Here is a 21,679-nt window from a genome sequence, read left to right as displayed (position 1 = left end):
TCTTCAGAAACCTCTCACTTTAGGTAGAGTTTGCCATCTAATCTCAAATTATAGCAGAGCAGGAGTCTGTTTCTGTGGAATTTATTGAGACGTTTCATTTTTAATCAATGAAAAGAAACAAGAAAAGCATGTTGACTCATCTAGCCTAATTGGTATGTCTTTTGTAAGTAAAACTGAAAGATATTTCTCCCTACTGGAAGATGGTGCAAGTATTAGGTGTGCATACTGTACAGGTCTTCAGATGAATTCTTCTTTTGTAAGACCTCATAAAACTCATTCGTTTGCTCTTTAACCTTTAGCAAATATGTGATTTCCTGAAGTTTTACTGCAGATATCTTTAACTGCTGTTTTAATGTTATGTGTAATTATTCGGTACATTACCAGTATTAGTGACATTGTCCAGCAGAAATCTCTTTCAGTGGATGGAGCTCTAGATGAGCATTTTCTTCCTAGATTTCTCCCTGGCCCATTGTGGGCCTCTTGCTTCCACTGTTTCTGTTTCAAAAAGTGAGAAGAATAAAATCGTACCTGCCTCCATTTAGGCTACCTGCAGTCTATGAATTATTATTAATTTTTTGTTATATTCTGAACTGGGCTTCTTCAGGATTTTTGTTTAATTTTGGACTTAGCATATAGGGAATTGATTTGGGATCGTTATACTTGTCAGGATACCAGAATTCTTGGTTATAGGGAAGAAAATATGATAGTTGTTTTAGTCTTCTCTGGCATTTCTTTGCTCGTTTGAATTATCAAAAGTCAGCAGGAAATCTGAAGCTAGTTATTTTCCAGCAGCACAGATATCTTATAGTGATCTCAATCATGCCAGCTTATGACAGTCTACCAGGTAAAAAGAAAGTTGGTGTTCCCCTGTTGTAACTGAGGTTGTAGAAGACTTACAGAGAGAAAATCTTTCTCCATGCATGCTCTGTACAATACTCTTTAGAATTTATGCCCTTCCAAACAGTGCTCTTCTGTAACTGCATTGGGCTCTGTATTGAGGAAAAAATGGGAATTATCATGGGCTTAGGAATATCAGAGCATCATTTAATCAATTTACTTCCTTCTTAGTCAAAGGGAGGCATAAGAAGGGAGGAATTTGCAGAATCTCAATTTTTTCTGATGTTCTTGCTTCTATTCACTAATACCAAGCTACTGGTTTTGTATGAGAAGTGTGAGTCATTTAGATAAGGTAAGCAGCTTAAACATTATCATTCCAAGTAATTTCATTTGTAATGTAACATGAAAATAAATGTTTGTGCTACTTTTCATGAATTCTGTTTCATATTTGAATATGAATTCAAACCTAAAATAACCAAAGCAGTAAAACCAAATCAAATACCAACTAAGGTGAAACATTTTGACATTTTAAAAACAAACCAATATTGTCTAATTAAAACTTTTGTTGGTTTCGACTAGATTTTAGTACATTTTAGTTTTTATTTGACAGCATGTTTTCAACTGTTTAGGCATCTTTTCTGATTCAGATCAGGAATTCTGACCTGTTCTAGTAGCATCTTCTCTGCTCCTATTGCTGCTCGGGGTTCTGATCAATGAAGCAATTTGGTTCTGGTGACAGTGGTGTCACAGAAGTCAAATGTAGCATGGCAATTAAGACAGTTCCTATTATTTAGAGATAATTCAATTATTCCTGCTGAGTGCTAAAAGATTTCCAGCCTTTCATTAATTTTCATTCTACTTTGTTCTGGGCAAAAAAGAAGGTTATAGACAGCTTCTTCCTGTGTTTTTATGTGTTATGAAAGTCTTGCAACCCAACTTCTTAGATGTAGAAATTATCTGGTAGACAAACATGCAATCTTGTGATCTGGAGAGAAAAGCTTAGAGACAAATGATGGGATTCCCTTCCCTGTGAGATTATCAGTTGGGTATTGAACCACAACCTGTGCTGCAGAGTACGTTGTAAGGGATGTTATAGATTGGCTAGCATTAAATGCATGGTAGTCTCGCTGTTTAAGAATGCTGAACATCCCTGGGCTACGTGTACTGTTGTGGAGCACGTGAGGTCTCTTCCAGCTGATTTAATAGTGGAACAAGGAGAGCAGATCTGGGAAGTACTTGTAACCTGAGTCCAAAGAGCTGAAAGCCAGAGACAGTAGTAGACTTGCCAAGACGATAGTTAGTCTGTGGCTGTCCCACGCTGAATTTAGAGAGCCAGGCTATCACCATTAATCAGACCATCTGGGGGGGGGAAAATGTTGGGTTTTTTTTTGTATTTTTCACCTGAAAAGCTAAAAATTAGGTGAATAGAAGTATGTATTAGAAGTATAAAACTTAAATAAATATGTTAATGTCTAGACTAATTTTCATAAACTGTAACCTAGGCTCTCATTGTCATTTACATTTCTGCTCCTTGCTAAACCCATAGCCACATCCACTTGTGTGCATTCGTGCTATCTGACCCATTGCTGGTTGAACAGGCACGTTTTTTCTGGTCACTGCGGATTCAGAACAACTGAACTTTATTGTTTTCACGCGTAGAACTGTTTCTACTTTGGGGACAAAAACCTTGTTTTGCCAATGTTATTTAACCTTTTCAAGACTGAGATAACTATGGCCATATCAACAGAGCAGGGAAACAAATTGAATCACTGGGGAACTGTATTTGAGAGGTGTCATCCAAAGCTTGAGAGGTGTCTCTGTTAAAGACAAGACCTATATGTGAGAAAATATCTTGACAGTGCTAACTCCGTTTTAATCTTGAGATTTTTCTCTCCTTTCTTTATTTGCAGTCCCACTGTTTTGTAACCATATTCATTGCCCTACCTGCAAAGCATCAAATGTTTTAAGTTCTGACTAAAAAGCTTTGTAATCCATTTTCATCCAATTTTACTGAATCTTATATTCAGTATTTCATTCATGTCTTCAGTCATGTCTTTTACCTCTTAACATCTTTCAACATACTAAGTTCACAGTGTAACAGTCACCTGAAGGTAGTTTATTGCTTCTTTGATACACCACAAATGCAATGTGTTCACTGTATTTCAAATGTGAAAGCATCCTTTGTCATAAACTGATGCAAAGAATCAGTTTTGAGTCCTTTGAATTTTGCAGTGCCCACAAAAAGAACAATGGCTTCAGTGTCAGACTATCTCACTGCTTCTCTTTGGGGCCAAATATTTAGGAGCATGGAATGGGTGAGGCTTCTCCACTTACATCCTATGTCTTCCCACAGTCTGTGGCTTGGGAAACTCATTTAACAAACGTTGCTTCCAGCATGTGGTTTTTATTAGTTCTTAGTAATATTTTTCCTTAATTTTTATTGAATTGTTCTTTGTTGAATCTCATCAACATCCTGTGACAGGCTGTTTCTTGTTTTAACCATTTTCCTTGCAAATTTGAATTGCTTCCTATTCAAAGACATGATTGTGCCCAGTTCATCTTCCTCACGTAGATTATAATTTTAGGTACCACTGTTACATACCTGTTCAATTGCTTTCCAAAGTGCAATGCTCTGTCTATTAAATTTTTCCTCAGAGAGGAGGTGCTCCACGTATTAGATGATATTTTTTTCTTTGCAAATAAGAGTTAGGAGAACAAATATTAATTATGCTAGATATATAAAAAGATAAGTTAACTGAAGCAGAAAAAAAATACTGCTATATATATTTATATAGACTATGACTTAGTAGCTTGGGGGTAGCCCAAAACAAGAGGTCAGCAAAGTACATGTCAGCACATGTACAAATGTAAGATGAACGAATGAAATGTTTGTGAATTCAACTGCTGAAAAAGAGTGTGTAAGTGGTAATTAAACAGTTAATTTGGCCTTTGTTTAGTCCTGATGTCAACAGGAGCAGTGGCAGGCTGGTGTTATGGGTACTGGTGAGAAAACCTTTTCCAAGAACACTGGTACACTTTGTACTTCTCTGACTGGCTTATTCTGGGTGTTGATTACAACAAATAAAACAGAAAATGTTTGCTCAGTAGTATCAAACTTCTAGTTTGATAAGTTTTGCATACCAAAATAACATACTTTCGAGATTATCGTTATAAAACTAAATACACAATCATGCTGATGTGAAGAATGTAGATCTGAAGGAGAATTCTGTGGTAAAATATTTGATTAGAGTGCAGATATCTGAACTTTGAAAACCTTCTTTAAGCCCGGGCCACCCTTAGCTTTTGCTCTGGGCAATAAACACAATATTTATTTTCCCTCCTTCCCATCTATGTAGTCATTAATATTTTCTAAAAGTTAGAAGCTTAGAGGCCATAGAAGCTGAAGATCTGCTTGAAAGAGCTCAAGAGGATAAGAGGACTGACTGTAACGGAGTACTGTTTTATAATGTTACAATTTTTCTACAAAACTGGATATGTTCAAAGTGGATCAGAACTGCATTATTTTTGTCTGGACTGAGTATATCTTCTGAACAGCTGTTGAAATTGATTTTATTTAAACCAGCTCTGAGTAGGTGGGTAAAGTGTGAAGTTGTATTTTTGTTGTTTTTCTCAACAGAAGATCTCAGCCCCTACTCTTAATATATGCTGTTTGAATTGTCTGCGGAGTTCTAAACCAAAAATCCTAAGGATTGACTGCATGAAATTGAGTCAAAGAAGCACCCTATATAATGTTCTAACATTATAAGGCTATGAGCAGCTTGATTTCAGCCTACAGCAGCTCAGGGGCTGCTGAGGTGTTTGGTAACACGAAAGTTCCCAGTAACCAAATTATTTTTATACAATGCTTCATGAAAGGTCCTCAATCTACATCTGACTAAAATTCAGGGGGTTTTTTGGTAACTTTTTTTTAGTTTTGTCTTTAGAGAGAGATATAATGCCTTCCCACACGTACTTTTCTTTCTTTCATTTGACATTGTTTCTGTCTTTTGTCTCTTCTGCTTTCTCCCTCACCTAGTAAACAATGAGAATGACAGACAAAAATCAGTGAAAGGGAATTTGTGAATGATGGGGAAATGAAGTCAGAACTCTTAGAATATTTTGTGTATCTTGCTCAAATTCCTCAAGCACAAATAACATTGAAATGATTTTGTGTGTCACTCAACTGTTTATTTTTTTTAAAAGAAGGACTGTTGACTAGTCCTGACTTCGGTCTGAGTGTCCCACTTTGAGGGAGCCAAAATTGCTGTGGGGCAGAGGAATCTGACCCAGAAAAGATAAATTAAAAAGGAGATGGTGAGCAGTAAATGACAGCCACAGCTAAAAAGGGACATAAAAAGGGACTGGTCTTACAACAATGACAGGAAAAAACTTGACGGAAGATGGATCTGCCAATACGTGAGAAATAGCGTAGCTTTGGAAATATTACATCTGAAATGAGTTTATGGAAATACCTACTAAAGCAGCCTCCATAAAGACATTTCTTGCATTACAAATGTGTATGTTTCTATTTTACTGTATGACTTCATAGCAAAAAAGAAACAACAAACAAACATAGCAACAGTATGCAGTGTCAGTTGGTGCTTGCAGGGTGGAAAATGGATAATATTTGTCCTTTTGATTGAGTTGCCCTCAGTTAGCTATGAAATTGCTCCAGATCCCGTGCTTTTGACACTTAGCCTTGGTGTAACGAAGCAAGTGGTTCTATCCCAGGTAAGCTCCCTTTAAGTGCATCCTGGACTGGTGTTTAGTGTTAACTGGGATTTGGGGAGATGTCACTGCAGGGCTTGTAGTAATGATGCTTTTCACAGGTGGCTGCAGACTCCAAAGCCATAACAATAATGACATATTAATTGGTTTCAGGACAACACACATTTAACTCCCTGGAATCTGTAGCTTATGAAAGTTTTTTTTAATACTGAACAAAACTAGAAGAAAGTACTCCTTGGGGGAGAAATCTTGTACTTCTAGGGAGGCTGGAATTCAGCTGTTTGGCTCAGGGTTTCACTTCTGTTTTTGTAATATAAGCAGAAATATTTGTTATGCAAATCCCCCATAAAGGCAAGTGGATGTTCTGCTTTCCTCAACCAACAAAGCCTGGCATAATCTTGCAAGCACCATAAAACCTATTTTACTCAAGCATTTGATGTATTTGTTTCTCCATGTACTAAGCTGACATGTTGTAAGGCTGGACTTAGTGTTCAACATGCAACAGAAAAAAAAAAAAAAGAAAAAAGTGTGCATTGCTTTAATTAAGCCTTTATGTAGCACTTCAATAAGGTCATTGCCTGGTTCTGTACTGTCTGATACCATTGGCTTATTTTCAGCCCTGTTGTGGTTTCCCTTTAGCTGTGACTAGACTCACCAAGCAAATAATCTTCTCGCACACTGAATTAATTACTTCTGTCCATACCATACACTCTGGGGAAAAACTGTTACAAATTTGGTAAATTCTTTTCTTTCTCATCAACTGTTCTAAAGAGTAGAGTTAGCTTTGCTCCCTTGATCCCTCCCCTCTGTAGCCCTGTCATTTCTTTGGGCAGCCCATTATCTTTGTTTTATTTCTTGCTGTTAGTTGAGGCTATGTGTGTAGATGCTGTCAAGAGATGGTTTTTCAATTCTCTGAAAAAATTAGGGATTAATAATAAAATCAAATCCTAAATCAGGATGAAAGGTTGAGACTGTGACTTGAACGGGTCCAGAGCAGGAAGAAAAAAACAACCCACATAGCTGAAGGTCCAAAACTATCTTGTCAATTATTGTGGCTTTCACAGAATAGTTGAAGTTGGAAAAACATCTGTCCTCTTTGGTAGAAATTCCCTATTAATTGTGTCTACACACATAAAAATAACAAGGGACCTGGAGTGATGGAATCTCTACAGTGTAATTCAAATGAAATAACGATGCACCAAGGTTCTTTCAAAAACAACTGCCTTATGCTCAAAATTTTGTCTCCCGTATATATCTGATGTCAAAAATAAACTTGCAGGTTGGCATAGTTCTAATGAAAGAAAAAGCATTTTGCCCAGACTATTGATTACTTTACCAGATCTATAAAGTAAAAATAACTTCTCTGGAAAATAAAAGGAAGATTTTGTTTATAGCAAGAGTTACAGAAGGAGCATAATGACATCTTCCTGGGCATGCAGATAATAATAGCCTAAGAACAGAGGACATAAGTAAAGGCAACAGAAGGGTGATTAATTATTATTGAAGAAAGCCCAATGGGTATCCAGGAATATAATTGTGATTTGTCACAAGCTGTGACTGGAAAACAATAAAAATCTGGAACAAAGAGGTGCATTACATGCACTGTATGGAATATAAGACACTTTTTTTTTTTTCTTGCTACATCTTTATTTCTCCTGTAAAAGCTAGTGCAGATTTAAAATAATAATAATAATTGTGATGCTTGTATAAAATAGGTAAGTCATCCTATAATGTCAAAGCAATGTTCCAAAAAAAAAAATTGTTATTTTTGTGTCTTCGCTCTGTAGATTTTTTTTGCCAAAAGTGTAATCAGAAAAAAATAAGCTTTGGTTTATAGGGGTGTCCTGATATGATGAAAGGTTTCTTATTTTGTTGCTTTTGTGTATCTGTTACGAACAGCAAAAACTTGCACATGCCTCACGCTCCAGACATGTTCTGTCTCTAAAAAGGGTTATCAAGAGATTCCTTTATCTATTGTTTGAAATCTTTCTCAAAGAGGTCAGCTCCCTGGATAATTGATATTACGAATTTGTTCAGAAGCACAGCTAAATGTTCTAGTCTTGTAGTTTTGCAATATTTTGGACTAAATTAGTCTGAAATAAAAGTGTTTGAGTTGATCTTTCTATTTGAGACACTGTCATTTACAAAAGGACTCGCAGGCAATTGCACCCACTTTGTTCAGCACACTGGTCTAGAAAGTTTCTCTTTGTGTGCAAGGATGCACCTCCTGCTTTTGCAGGAATTATGAATTTCTCTTTTGTCAGTTGAAGTTAAAGTCGACATATTTTTTTTAAGAGCTTGTTAGTTAGTCCCCTCTGGCAGCTGGCATCTTCTGAGCATACTTGCATTTGCTATCACATCTGACACTCTGCAGGGAGTCCTTGTCATCATGTGATGGCTGTGTGCTGCCTTAATACCGCTACATTAATCAAACGGAGAACTTACTGCTTTATAGAACGTTACAAAAATATGTTTATAGTCCTTTTATCTGGGACAGCGTGAAAGCTGCAGAGGAAGAGGCAGGTATGCAAAAATAAATAAATAAAGGCTTTTCTGGCAAAGCAATTATCTCCCCACCAGAGATATATGGTTTGAGTAACACTGACAGGACTGTACTGAAGTAGGAGTGCCAAGGATATTCACATACCCCTTGTAAAACCTTTACATTTTTTTGTGTTTTTGACAGTGCTGCTACAACTCAGTCTGGCATTCTGTGCTGTGTGCAAAATATTGCTAGGTCAGGTGCTCCAGCCTTTGCGATAATCTGAAATCTGTGAACATTTGCAAGAGAAGAATATTGTTCCAGGCCCTGGGGGGCAGGAATGGCCTGAATGTGTTATTAATTCATTGCTGAATTTCTCCACTTCTGTGCTTTGCTGTATCTTCAGTACTTAAGCAGCAATGGATGCCAGTCTCTTCCAGACTCTTAGTTCATACAGTGCAGTTTGTTGGAACTTCCTGGGATTCTTTTTCAGTCTAAAAGCTTAAACAGTACTAAGTATTCTGGAGTCTCTTTCCAGAAAGAAAAGCTGATTTCTATTTTATACATCTAAAGATCATAGAACCTGCCTAGATGCATTCCTGTGTGACTTAGTATGGGTTTTCCTGCTCCAGCAGGGGTATTGGACTAGATGATCTTTCAAGGTCCTTTCTAGTCCATGACAGTCTGTGTTTTAGACTGGAAAAAGTCCTCATATGTCCTATATAAGTGCACCAGGAAGGTGGGGATCATCCTTGAGGGGAGTCGCCTACTGCATAGATCAGGAAATTGTTGCCCAGTCTTTAGTAAATCTCTGTGCTTGGCCAAGTGAAGAAAGGGCAGGGAAGCCTCCATATCACAAGTACTGCCTACCTATTGGACCTATCTTGGGGGGTCTTAGCACAGGAACCCCTCTCTGCATACCATTATCAGTTGCAGAACACCCTGGAGTTGAACGCCTCACCAATGGGTTGGTCAGTAGGTGACATCACAGACATACATAGGAAGAGACGGCAACTCATAAAAAGCCATGAAGTGTTCCAGTTTTTAGGCAGCATTATTGGACAAGAGAGGCAGCTGTCAATTGAGGAGAGTGGTATGCTTTGCATTTTGCAAATGTGGCAATTGGGGACATGGTTTAAAGGACATGGTAGTTACAGGTTGATGGTTGGACTAGATGATGTTAGAGGTCTTTTCAAACCCTAATGATTCCATTCTGTAAATCAAAAAGTAACATGTCTGTTAAATGTTTTAAAAAAAAAAAAAAAAAACTAATGCATTTCTGGGCTTCCATGCTGTATGCAGTTCAGGGCATGTAGAAAGCAATGTATAGCACCTGTTTGTTGTTTGATTAGTCAAGGCACGTGCACGAAAATGTTAGTGTGTGGTTATTGCCTGATGATATAAAATATGAGACGAAGCTGTGGTTTTATTTTTTAAGAGTTGACATTGTGGTCTTCTACTTCCACCTCTCTCCTCCTACACCTGATGCATTCTGGTTTCTCAGCAGCTGCAGGAGCTCTTCATATCTCCTAAGTGCCAAGAGCAGCTCCAATTGGGATGCTTGTTTTCTTTGCTGCAGGGGAAAAAAATAATCTTAAAGCTGCTTGAATATTTTTTTTTTCCTTGTATAAGGTGCCGAATAACTCAAAAGCACATTAATTCCCACAGCTTTGCAGTTTGGAGATGTATCTATTTCAGGGAAAATACTAGTTATTAAATAAGTGAGGATGCTATTCTAGGATGTCTGTTATCGATTTAGTATCTGATCCTTTAAAGGCTGAAAGGCACATAGCTCTCATTGGCTATTTGTAAGTGTAACGATAGTTAGGTCTTCTCTAAAAATTTTCAGTCTGCAGATCTAAGCTGTAAATATTTACAGTATTTCAAGAGAGCATGGACTGAGAAACCTACTTTCCGTACTTTTCAAGGCTATCTAGCCTCAGGGACTGAAGTTTCTTTAAAGAATTGTCTGCAGATGCAAGCACTGAATGCATTTAAAGGCATAATAAAAGGCATAATGGTTCATAATTCTCTCATTTAAAATATATTTATGAGCAGTGAATGTGGTAATCACATCCTTAACATTTTATACATTAAACTGTTAATCTACTTGTATTGATTGCAGCCTCCTTTAATCAGGGTGCAAGAAACAGATCCTATAAAAATGACTGTATAAATGGTCAAATTGAAAATGGCTCATTCACATAGGAGATCACTATTCAGACAGTCTCTTGGTAAAAAATTCTGCTGTTACAGAAGAAGGCTGTTTATATCGATGTTGTTCAGGCAAAAAGTACATCTAGTTAAATAATTTACTGCAGGGAGTATTAGCTGTGAATTTATTTCTATTTTCTATTGGCAAATCATTCATGAAATGAGCTGATTCTTTCTGTGAATGAAAAATACTGGTCTATGGGTTATTTTATCCAGAGCTTTGCATGATACCTTCGTGCAGGAATAGCATAAATTTTCTAAGGTCTAGTCTCAATTTGTTATGTATAATTTTGAATGAATATGCAGCATTCATTTTTCACCTATGTCTAGTGAGAAGTCATTTGTCAAGTGGAAATTACTCTAAAAGAGAACTGTGAAATACGGTTTAGAGAAATCTTTGTCTAAGTGTGCACTCATGCAAATGAGTTGGTATTTCATTGTTAACTTATGAATATTGGAATAGAGCAAAGCAATGGGAAAAAGTGTCAATCTGGGGGCCAGAACCTCTTTGCTAGAAGTAACATATGACACTCCGCACTTAAGGCATCGAAGATATTTAGGAACTGAATTCAGTTCTAAGTACATCATACATTTCGAGCACTAAGCTTTAGTTAACATAAGTCTCTATAAATGCAGAGGGAATTAAGATTCCTAAGTTTTAAGCCTCAACTAGAAGCTTATGTGCTATCATAGATGAGTTGAGAGCAAAAAAAGTGCGTGAAGGAGGGAATATTTCTTCTGTTTCAAAGTTTTTGTGTAGGAAAAGTAGTTTAGAAAAAAAATCTGTTTTGAAATGCTGTCTTATCTGAGCATTGAATGGTCCTGACACAGAACGGAATTGCTTTGCTTTATAGAAACCCATGAATAATTGTTGGGTTTAATTGTTTTGCTTGTTCTTTTTTTCTTAGAATCTGGTTATCTGCAGCAATATTAACAGCAGATTCAATTGTCTCTAAAGTATGCTAAGCTGAGAAGCATCTAAATTATGCTAAAACTGAAACATTATATGTGAATAATTCTGAGTACAATCTTAATACTGTATAACAATTTACATGGTGCTCTACGTTCCGAAGTTCTTAGGAAGATCTCTACAGATATTTTGCCTTAAACTGTAAAGCAAATGTTTTCCTGCTAGTAATTGTCATTTCTGTGTCATAACAGGAGTCCCTGAAGTTGCTTTTGCCTCTCTGAAATTATTCAAGTTAGAGGACTGATAATAAACCTATAATGCATGGTGAATTTCAGTACTGTGTGATTAACATTGCAGCTTAAAACGTAATTATATTTTGCCTTTGAAGACAGTGGATTTCCACGCAATTTAACGGTTTGCTTGTTTGGGGGCTCTTTGGTTCCACTGGGCTATTTTCTCTATGGCTCTTCTGAAAATAACTTTCCATACCAAGACAGCAAGAAGAGGCTGATACAAGATATTACTAAGGTTTCATATGAGAAGAGATAGGCGGGGAGAATTTTAAAAAGGGTGTATGGAGTACCTGAGTGCACATAGTACCACTGCACTGCAGGATTGTTGAAATAGTAATACAACCTTTTGACTGCAGTAGAAATAGATCAAAAGGCATCAGATCCAAAACTCTTACCGATGAAGTAAACTCCAGTTCTTCTTTAAGCAGGTTTCAGTTCAGATCTGGTTATAAGTGCACGTATTAAATTAGAAATGCATTAATGGAATCATCCTGATGGATTCTATGTGTTTGTAAGGGGTAGTAATGCACAGACCCTGGCAGCTGGTTGGCCAGTTTTTGTTCTTAATTATGAACTCCTAGTAAGACATGAAATACTCAAGTAATGCTTTCTCACTCTTGTGATTAACACTATATGTTTCTTGTTTAAAATGGCAAGTTTTGTTCTATCTGGGGTGTGCTAGATGTCATATGTGCTGTTTTCAATGAATTTCCTGATTTAAGATAACTGCATTCTTTCAGGTAGTAAGCATAGTTATTTAAAAGAGAAAGCACTGCAGATAAGCATCTAGCGCGTAAATTCCACTTCCTAGGATTTTTCACACTGGTGTAGCTGGAAACTTATTAATTAGACCAGTGATGTTGCACCAACTTAGACTTGGGGAATTTATCCACCTTTGAGAATCCCGTGAAATGGCACTTAAGAATATACTTTTGTTCATTCAGATATCTAGAATAGGTTTTGGTCACCTTCATAATTATGACGTTATAGCATTATTCCGTGTTACCTCCTACTAAAATTGGCAGAGTAAGAAAATAACTGCAAGACTTGTGTAGTCATTACAATGATGTATTTATTATACTGAACCTCAGTTGTCTTTTGCAACTGTGAAGAATGCTTTCTGTGTGCACCATATGAAAAGGTTACTTGTAGAAACCATGTTATAGGTAGATGTCAGCTTCAGAAGTGAAACAGAGACCTCGTGCAGATAGGAATGGAGAAATTCAGAGGCCAGTAGTGCGAATCCCATTATCCCAGTCTATCCCAAAGGAGAATTAGAACTGTTGTGTAAAATACTCATACCTTTCCCCTCAACCTGTTAACGTGATCATTGGGCTTGTGCTAAGACAGAAGACTGTGATCATTTCTTTCTTAAGAAAGAGACCGTGAATCATTAAATGGGGAAGCACAAGTGGGTAAATGAGATAAGGACTAAGTTCTTCTTCAGCATTTCCCTAAAAAGTTTTGATTCCAGGTATTTTTATTTGTGATAGAATAACTTCATAGACTTTAAACTTTCTATTAGCTAGAAGGCATATACAGCTCAAATTATAGACCTGTTCTCCAATCTCAAGGAGCATGATTTTTTAAGGAATATTTGATGGGTTTGCCAAGGCATGTCAAAAAGTCATTGAGTTGTTAATCAGTAGCACTGGGAACAGGTTGTTTTTTGCTGCCTGGGAGTGCGAAGAACAGACAACAGAATATGTGTTCTCAAATAAACTTGTAAATTGGGAAGAAAAAGGAACGGAGAAAACCGGGAATTGCAACTATTTATTGAAAGTGGCAAATCAAAACCTGCTGGTTATATTAAATACAAACTGACCACCAATTCATAAGAGATCTGCTTTTTTCCTATGTGGGAAGTGTATTTAGACTGTTGTGTCTGGGCAAAATCATACAACAGTCTTCAGGAAATGGAAGCAGGAAGAGAATGATACTTCAGACTGGAGATGGTATCTATGACATGCTGTTTGTCATCTCTGACACACTGCCTAAAGAGTGCGGTAGTAATGAAGATGTGCTTTACAAAAGCTTATGACACTACTTATTCTATGGTATGACAATTATAGGGAGTTTGCAAATGGCAATGCTGAATGCGTGGTGAAAGTACAGTTTGCTTTGTTTTCATGTGCTTTTTTCCCTTACAAACTTTTTGTCTATTCATAAGTTGTCTAAAGCATTTTACTGCTTTCTCTGTAGCATTCTTGTGGCCAGAGATCTGGAACTGGCCACATTAGGGATTTGGATCTAGAGAAATTACATCTGTCTGCAGCTGTGTGTAAGAACTGATTTACAAAACCTATAAAATATGTTGCTTGTTGCTTCCAACTTCAGACTAAATTTCACTATCCAGGAATGTCCTGGTCAGGCACAAAGTTGAGCTGTTGGCAGCATTAAATATTCACACCACAGAGCATTGATATAAAATGCTTTTCTCTAGCTGCCCGCTTGGCATAAGTTTGAATTACTCTGCAAATTTGGTGTCTAAATCACTGACTTGCTCTGCATGGGGAAACGACCCATATTCATCATTGTAATGATGCCAGGGATGTTCTCTGTTCCTGTCCTCATTCCTTCTGTTATTGTTTAATATTTCATGTATTTATAGGTGCAAAACCAACTTGTCACTTTTATGATCTTATAATCAGATTTTCAGCATCTGGTTCCTGCATATTCACCTAAAGATTTGCTGGTTAGGAATGGGGCTCCAAAGTACAAAACCCCCAGACAAACATCACATAAAACCTTCACCCTGAGGAACACAGGATGGATCAAAAACGGAAAGGCAGAAAGAGCTCGGGGGAGATAAATGCACTGAAGTCACACATTTTTCTATGCGTTTATGTTCTCTTTTTTTCCCCCCTGAATGTTTACCAAAACAACACTTCCTCACCTCCTGTTTAGTCTTATACACCTTGGTAAAATCTGCCAATATTCTTTGTGCTGAAGTGAGCATGTCAGTTTGGAGCAGTGTTTTATGAATGTGTGTATGTTTGTAGCTGCATTTTTTTTTTTTAATTGGTTTAAATACTATCACCTTGGGAGACACAGTTGAGTGGGAATCATGCTTCTAGAAGTAATGTCACTTTGTTGAGAGAAGATGTCTTATTTCTTTTACATTCATTTTGAAAAGCTGCAGGAAAAAGGGTTGTGTGTGTTGTTCTTTATCTGCTTCTGCTGCTGCTCCTGTTGCTCTGCCTCTTCGCGTTGAGGTAGAAATACAGGTTGCTGTTTGAACTGTCCCAGAAATGTGTGCCCAACTGCACAAGCTCTCCATGCTTGGGGTCTATCCAAGTTTTTTTGTCAAAAAGAAGTTAATGCTGAATTGAGTATTCTCCTTGAAATGGGAGAAAACATGCTCTGCTTTGGGCTGTAGCTCAGGAATAGTCATGGAAACACAGAAGCCTTAAAATATTTTCTTTAATTCTCTTCCTTTCCTGCAGATGTCAGGAGGAAATTCTGTGATTTTGGTTTACAATCCTGGTGACTTAAATATCGAGTTCTAGACTCAAGACCTAGTGAGAGACACATTGTGCTAGATATACTTAGCAATGGCATTGGAGACTGTTGTTGAAAGAATGAGTTGACCTGTTCTGTGTGGCTTTCATCTAGACTAAAAACTTTCAATTTTTATGAAGTAATCCTTCAAAAAAAAGAGTCCTGATTTTTAAAGTAATTTACCAGAAAGACATTAGAAAAAAAAAAATGCTACAGAGGAAGGAACTCAAACATAGTGGAGACCACAGGGCCTTAACATGTTCCGTTCTCCCAACACATAAGGAAAAGGTTTTTCATGGGGTTTTTATACCAATGTAAATGCATCAAAAGACCACTGAATTTCAAACTGTGAGGCTTTCAAGGAAAACAAAGATGAAGAATCTAAGTTTTCTGAAATTAAAATGTTAAAGCAACTAGATCTTTTACTGAATATTATCCGGAACACCTGTGACCCTGTAGGACTCGTTCCAATGTTTTAAATCAACTTGGAGTTGTAATCTTCAATGCTGCAGCAATGTGTCAGGCTTCAGAGCATGATATCGTGAACTTAGCTGTCATGCTTTGTAGGTTTCCCCAGCAGAAAAACTGCTTGTGCTGAACCATATTGGAATTGTGTAAAATGTAAAGCAGAAGCAGAATGCAGAGAAAGCAATAATGGGGGGGGGGGGGGGGGCAAAGGGAAGAGGAGATGAAAAGCAACAAAGTAATAAACTGGAAGAAATCCTTACCACATAATAACTAGATCTAATCAGCTCAGGAAGGGGATTGCTCTTCTTTTTCATCAGCAGGATTTTGATCCAAAGCCACCACGTTAACAGATGAAGACCAGCAATGTTCTCTGGAGACTCTGTTGCTGTTTTGCAGTGCTGCTTAGAAATAAAGGAACAAGCATTCAGGTAGTTCTGTCACTGCTGCTCATGAATACAAAGATGGTGTGATTAAAAATGAGTTTAAAGGCACTGATCTGATTTTCTAGCAAGTCTTCGAGTAGTCTCTCTCTGCCACATCAAGTTATTATTTCCTATGTGTTGTGGGCAGAGTGGACAGGCTTGGTGGCAGAACCAGGTAGTTCTGCTGATCAGTATGAATGACCTATGGTGGGTAATGTGTAGCTGGGAGGAAAAAAGCAGATCCAAAAGAGAGCGAACTTTAATATTAATTAAATTATTCAGCTCAATATACATCTACAAAAAAAAAAAAAAAAAGAAAAGCAAACCCAACCAAAAAACAAAAACCACAAAAGCCAATAAAGTGCATGAGCACTGTAGAAAAGCAAACTTGCTTTCTTGCAATAAAGTGAAATTAAATGATATCGTGAATCACTTGTACTTTGGTGAATATGTAAAGACTTTCAATTTAGACTGTTACTCTTACTGGAATGCTTAGTCTTGTGTAAGAGTCTCATTGGTTGCTCACTGCAAGTCTCTAAAATGCCCCAGTGCAATTTGTGATCATTAATCTGCTATTGGAATGATGTGATTTTTTTTATATCTGTTTTCCAAATATTAAAAAAAATATATATCATGATTAATTTTTCCTGAGATTATTGCTTTGTTGTTGCTGTGACTAACAGCACACAGTCTTCCTTATATAATCAGACAGATGTTTCTTTTCCATCTGGGCACTCATTCTTTTGAAGATCTTAATTTATTTTTCCCTTTCCCAAATGCATTGCAGTCTTGTTTCACTGTTGCAGTCAGTCTTGTCCTCATTCTCATAAAACTCCACTGCTTATGCTGCTCATTTTGTTCCGGGAATTATTCCCTTCTCTTTCTCCCTATTAAGATTGGGTGTATTGTTAAGAGGGTATCTTTATGCCTTGTGTTGATAAAATAAAAGAAAAACCCACAACCACTAGTTGCAAGCACAAAACAATTTATCTCAAGCCCATCTTTTCTTTTAAAATCTGGTTGATTTAAGTATCTCATAAAAAAACAGACTTCCTTTGATTATGACTTTGTGTATAGTTATTCTCCGGTCTGTTAGATCTTTTTTTTTTTTTTTTTTCCTATTCAGTATACTGATGACTACCTGCATTTGAGAGTATGCCTAGAATATACTTTCAGTGGGCACCAAAGTTCAGCCTCATGTTTGCCTTTGGGAGAAACAAGCAACAAGTGTTTGTTGTCAAAGTCTGTGCAAAGTAGAAAGAAGTACCATGAGGAGCTTTCTGTCAGTCAAAAGAAAAGATGACCTACAGTTGCATACATAAGTTCCCATGGCCTGATCATTGTCTTCTGATGGTTGTGTTTTTTTTTCCCTGCATCCTTTCCAGTTCCATTCATTAATACAGGGACTGAGATTTTTGTGAAGAAATCAGTTCCCACTGAGATACCTGAAAGTTTAGTCAGACTTACAGCGTAACCAAAATGAACCAGCCTCTGTTTAAAGTTACAGTGATGGGAGTGTTTAACCTCTGGTAGGAGTGTAGCCTGTGTGTGCTCATAGTCTGATCCCAAGAGCCCAGGTGTTAAGGTAACAGCCTATTCCTGGCAACAGGGAAGCTTGGTTTTAACTCGCATTTCATTGTAGATGTCCTAATCTTCAGTAGGTTCTAATTCAGTGCTGAGACTTTTGAAGTTTTGCAGTGCATATTGAATTTAATAGTAAAATGAGAGATGAACATCCAGCTTCAGTACTCAGGATAGTCTGAAATGGTCATGTTTTCAGGCAGTTAGGTGGAAGATAGGTAGAGATGAAGCTATGTATTTCTCAGTCAGCCAGCGTTGTGAAAAATTAATGTTCTAGTTTCTTCTTCATGTACTGGAAATGTTTTTAGAAGTCTTCGTACAGGAACTTGTATAAGAAATATTGTTGCATTATACCTTGATATGCTGTTTCTTCTTGCCTAATGCAACTCACTCAACCTGCATACTTTCCTGGATTCCCATCTCAGGCTCTAATGGGTTGCCTCTAGGTGGAGGATGCAGCGTAGCAGCGGGATGGCCAGGAGCTGAGTGCTGAATTTATTAATTTGCTTGCTTGTTACTCTCCTCTTGATCATGCTTGGTTTACTGAATGAATAGCTATGACTTCATTTCTCTTTTAGCCGCTCATCACACACTTGCTGGGTCTCATTTTCATGTACTTTTGTATTTAGGTCATATTCATCACTTAGCACAATAACAGAGGCAGTGAAAATGCACAGATAACCAAAGTTGTGTTTCAACTTTACAGGTACTGTTAAATATGTGTACCTTTTTTGTAAAGGTACTTGTCTATCTTAATGCATAAGTTTAGATTAGATATAGCGTTTACTCTTGGAGTAATATCTAATAACATTGGATTCCTGCTATTCCTGCTTTGTTCTGCATGGAGCCTGAGGGCATACTTCTGAGTTTCGAGTCATGCCTTAAAGACTATAAGCTCTTGTCTTTCTATAACCATCTGTAGCACAGGCTGGTGACATTCTCTTTGGTGCCTCTAGCTCTGAAATGATCCCTCTTCATTTCAAAGTTACTTTTAGATCTAGAGTGTAAGAAGCTGATGGAGCTGTAACGTGCTTTCTCCCATATGCCACTTACTCCATAATGTGTTCTGTCCTGCTTTGCCCTTTTACTGTCTGTAACTTTGTGTCCCTGGGTTACCTACCAGGGATTCAACATTAGGCAATGCTGAAGAAGTTTGCTGGCATGGTTGATGTTTGTTGTTTAACAGATTCCCCAGATGTTCCTTACTTGGACCTCAGCAAATTTTTGGATTGTCTTGAAACACTCCCAGGTATTTTAAGGGGACTTTTACTGAAAATGAGTGGATTTAGGTAACATGGAGCCCTTCCAACAGAATGAGTTTCCCTTCATATTATACGTGTAAACTTAGCCTGAAGTAAATTTCTTTTGCATACAGGCTGTTAGATCTTGCAGTAGACTTATGACCTCTAGCACGGTAACTTTTAAAATGATCACTTTTATATTCTCTAATAGTTATTTGTAAGGATAACAACTCCTAGGTCCTGCTTTGCACTTTATTCTGGGATGTGCTGGCTTGAATTTACTGTGTGCACCGGAGCTAAGTTTGCTTGTATTTTAAGGATTTAAGCTCATGCAACTTAAGCTTAGTTGTAGTCTGAGACAGACAATGATACTGTTGTTATTTTTTTTTAATTTCTGTTCACTCATGCTATCCTAGAACTTTAGTATCATACTTCTAGTTTAGGGCCTGAGTAACTTGGAAATAAATTCACTCTCATAAGACTCCCAAAGGGAAAGAAGCAGATTCAGGTTCTCTCAGTTATTCCTTCCTCCTTCCTGCCAATCACTGTATAGAAGGTAATTTAGATGCATTTGTATGAAGAACTTGTTTTAAAAAGAAACTGGAAAAGTGAAACTGTCAATTTCTTCTCTACTGGCATAACCACGTATAAGTTTTTTTTTTTTTTTCCCCCATACCTTGCCTGGGCCTCTGTAGAGAGAAGCATTATGTTTAACCTGAATAAATTCATGGGTGTAGTTCACAGTATAGTCTTGGGAAACGATTGTGCCAGCAGTCTGGAGGAGATACGCTATTCTGTAGCTGGGAGCAGAAAACAGCTTGGAATGAGCGGAAAGGAACTGTTTCAGCTGGCTTCACTGCTGCAGTTCCTGAACTGTTCCACTGCCTTGAGGGTCTCTGTCTCTCAGCAGCTATTAAAACCTTTCCTTGTATCATTGGTAATCTTGACATTAGGATGCAGTGATTTTTAGAGGAGCTGTGCCTCTTTAGGCACAGAATTCTCCATGACTTGCATCACTTGGAAAAGGCATGATAACTTATGTTATCATGAAGCGTGTTTCTGATTATTCTATGGAAAATTGCAACTACTACTGTGAATAGGAAAAGAGAGGAAAGAAAACCTTATTTTGAAGACAGATGCTGTGATCGTTCTACAAGCGAAGTCCATTCAGAATTTGAAGTTTCGTTAGCATTTTAATCTGCTACTAACAGAGATCTTCTGAATGCTCATTTTGTCTTGTGCTTTATTTCTAATATAGGCTTTAACTTAATTAGACTGACAGTAGTTAACTGAGGCTTTAGGTTTTTCAAAAAACTACAGAGTTTCACTGCCAGTTTGCTATGACTGCTCAACTACATTTGGTACAAAGACAGGTCTATTATTAAATTAAAAACTATCATCTGAACAGGCATAAAATATGACATGTTACAGGTAACAGGGGAACGAATACAATGACAAATAGAACAGGTGTAAAAGATAAAAGAATGTTTTATCAAATGGTGCAAACATCCCTCAGTAGAAAGTCCTTCAAAACAGGCATTGATTACTGTAAGATGACTGCAAATGACAAATTAAGTGATGCTCTTGCAACAAATGTAAAATCTGACATTAAGGTTTGATACAAAGCATAATGAAAGCAAGACAGCAGCACAATAGAGGAGAAAATTTAAAATGCATCAAAGGTAGCTGATGGTTAAGGCTTTTTGATCCCAGTAACCATTAGATGTTTTTACTTTTTTGAATTGTTTTGGTGGTGCTTTTCAAGTGTTTGGTTAGCATATGCAACAATGGTGGAAAACAAAAAGAGGCAGAAATGCTTGCCTTAAAAGGAATCTTAAGGTGATGAGATTTGCTCACAGAAATTTTATTCTTAGTCAAATTAATAATGAATTAATCAAAACAGTACGATAAACTATTGAAATTCGGTGTGTTGGATGCACTGAATTTCTTCAAGCTTCAGCTGGAGAGTTACACAGAGTGAATGTGTCAGTAAAATTCCAAACCTGTATTTAACCCCTTGCAGACAAGCTATTCTTCTGGAAGTTTAAAGCTTCAGATAGAAGAGGAGGTAACTAGTCTTTCAGGAGTTAAAACTAAACAGAGGATAGCACACATGGAAGCATCACTGCACCTAATGTATTTCTGAGCAGCACACACATTGGAGGGAATTAGAAAAATTGTGGGAGAGGTGTTCAAAAATTACTATTATTAGAAGTTAACGTTTTGTTACACTGATAAGAAAAATCCTGAGCTCAACTGCTATTTCCTAATGTTATTTGGGATATAGACTCCGCACTCCCAAAAATCCTCATGCTCAGCTTCAAATCAGTGAGTCCCACTGAAAGGGAGTAAACTTTGTGTGTGTTCATGGAGGAACAGGTCTGCTCCATCTTCTATGGGGATATTCCAGAAGCATTTGCAGGCCAGGTAATTTTTCCTTGTAAAGGTATTAGCTGAAGATATCTAAGTAAAAGGGTTTTTTTTTTTTTATAGGATAAACTTTCACATTAAAGAGGATTTTTCTCCATATGAATTTCAACACAGGCAGAAAATTATCTGGAAGATGCTATTTAGCTGTTGGCTATATATTATTAGTAGAAACATACAGTGACCTTTGCTTTCTTCAGTGACCTGGTTGGTCAGCTCAAAAACTTGTGTGGTAAGGCCCTGAAGCCAGGAGATGTCTTTCATTATCTGTGTAGTGTATTCTTAGCCTAATGTGGCTCTTTTTCTCTCTTTTTTTCTTCTGTTTGTTAAAATTTCAAGTTTTTTTTTTTTAATATGTTGAAAATAAGATTTAAAATAAGAATGGAAAAGTGTTTTTACAGGTTTTCTACTGTGAATAATTTGTAATTGAAATATATCTGAATATCTGCTTTTTCTAGATATGATAAAACTGTCTTTCTGGTTATTTTTTTAATAAAAAGGGAGAACTTGAGAATGCACATGTATGTGTGTGTATACTTTTATACTTGCAAACTAAAACAATAAGAAAATTGAAG

At 37.1% G+C, this 21,679-nt stretch overlaps 1 long non-coding RNA gene across 1 annotated transcript in view; it reads left to right on the top strand.

The window, feature by feature from the left end:
- LOC122180351 overlaps window positions 1-21,434 on the top strand; it is a 112,964-nt gene extending 91,530 nt beyond the window's left edge. Inside the window, exon 3 of the long non-coding RNA XR_006179021.1 lies at window positions 21,171-21,434. This is a non-coding gene — a long non-coding RNA (uncharacterized LOC122180351). The remainder of the gene's footprint in view (window positions 1-21,170) is intronic.
- The last annotated feature ends 245 nt before the right edge of the window (window positions 21,435-21,679 follow it).

The sequence above is a fragment of the Lagopus leucura genome, unplaced genomic scaffold (assembly GCF_019238085.1).
Source record: "Lagopus leucura isolate 7727_CA_CO unplaced genomic scaffold, USGS_WTPT01 Super-Scaffold_100004, whole genome shotgun sequence".
NCBI lineage: Eukaryota > Metazoa > Chordata > Aves > Galliformes > Phasianidae > Lagopus > Lagopus leucura.
Note: the sequence above shows the minus strand (reverse complement) of the source record. Positions and strands in the feature narration are given on the sequence as shown.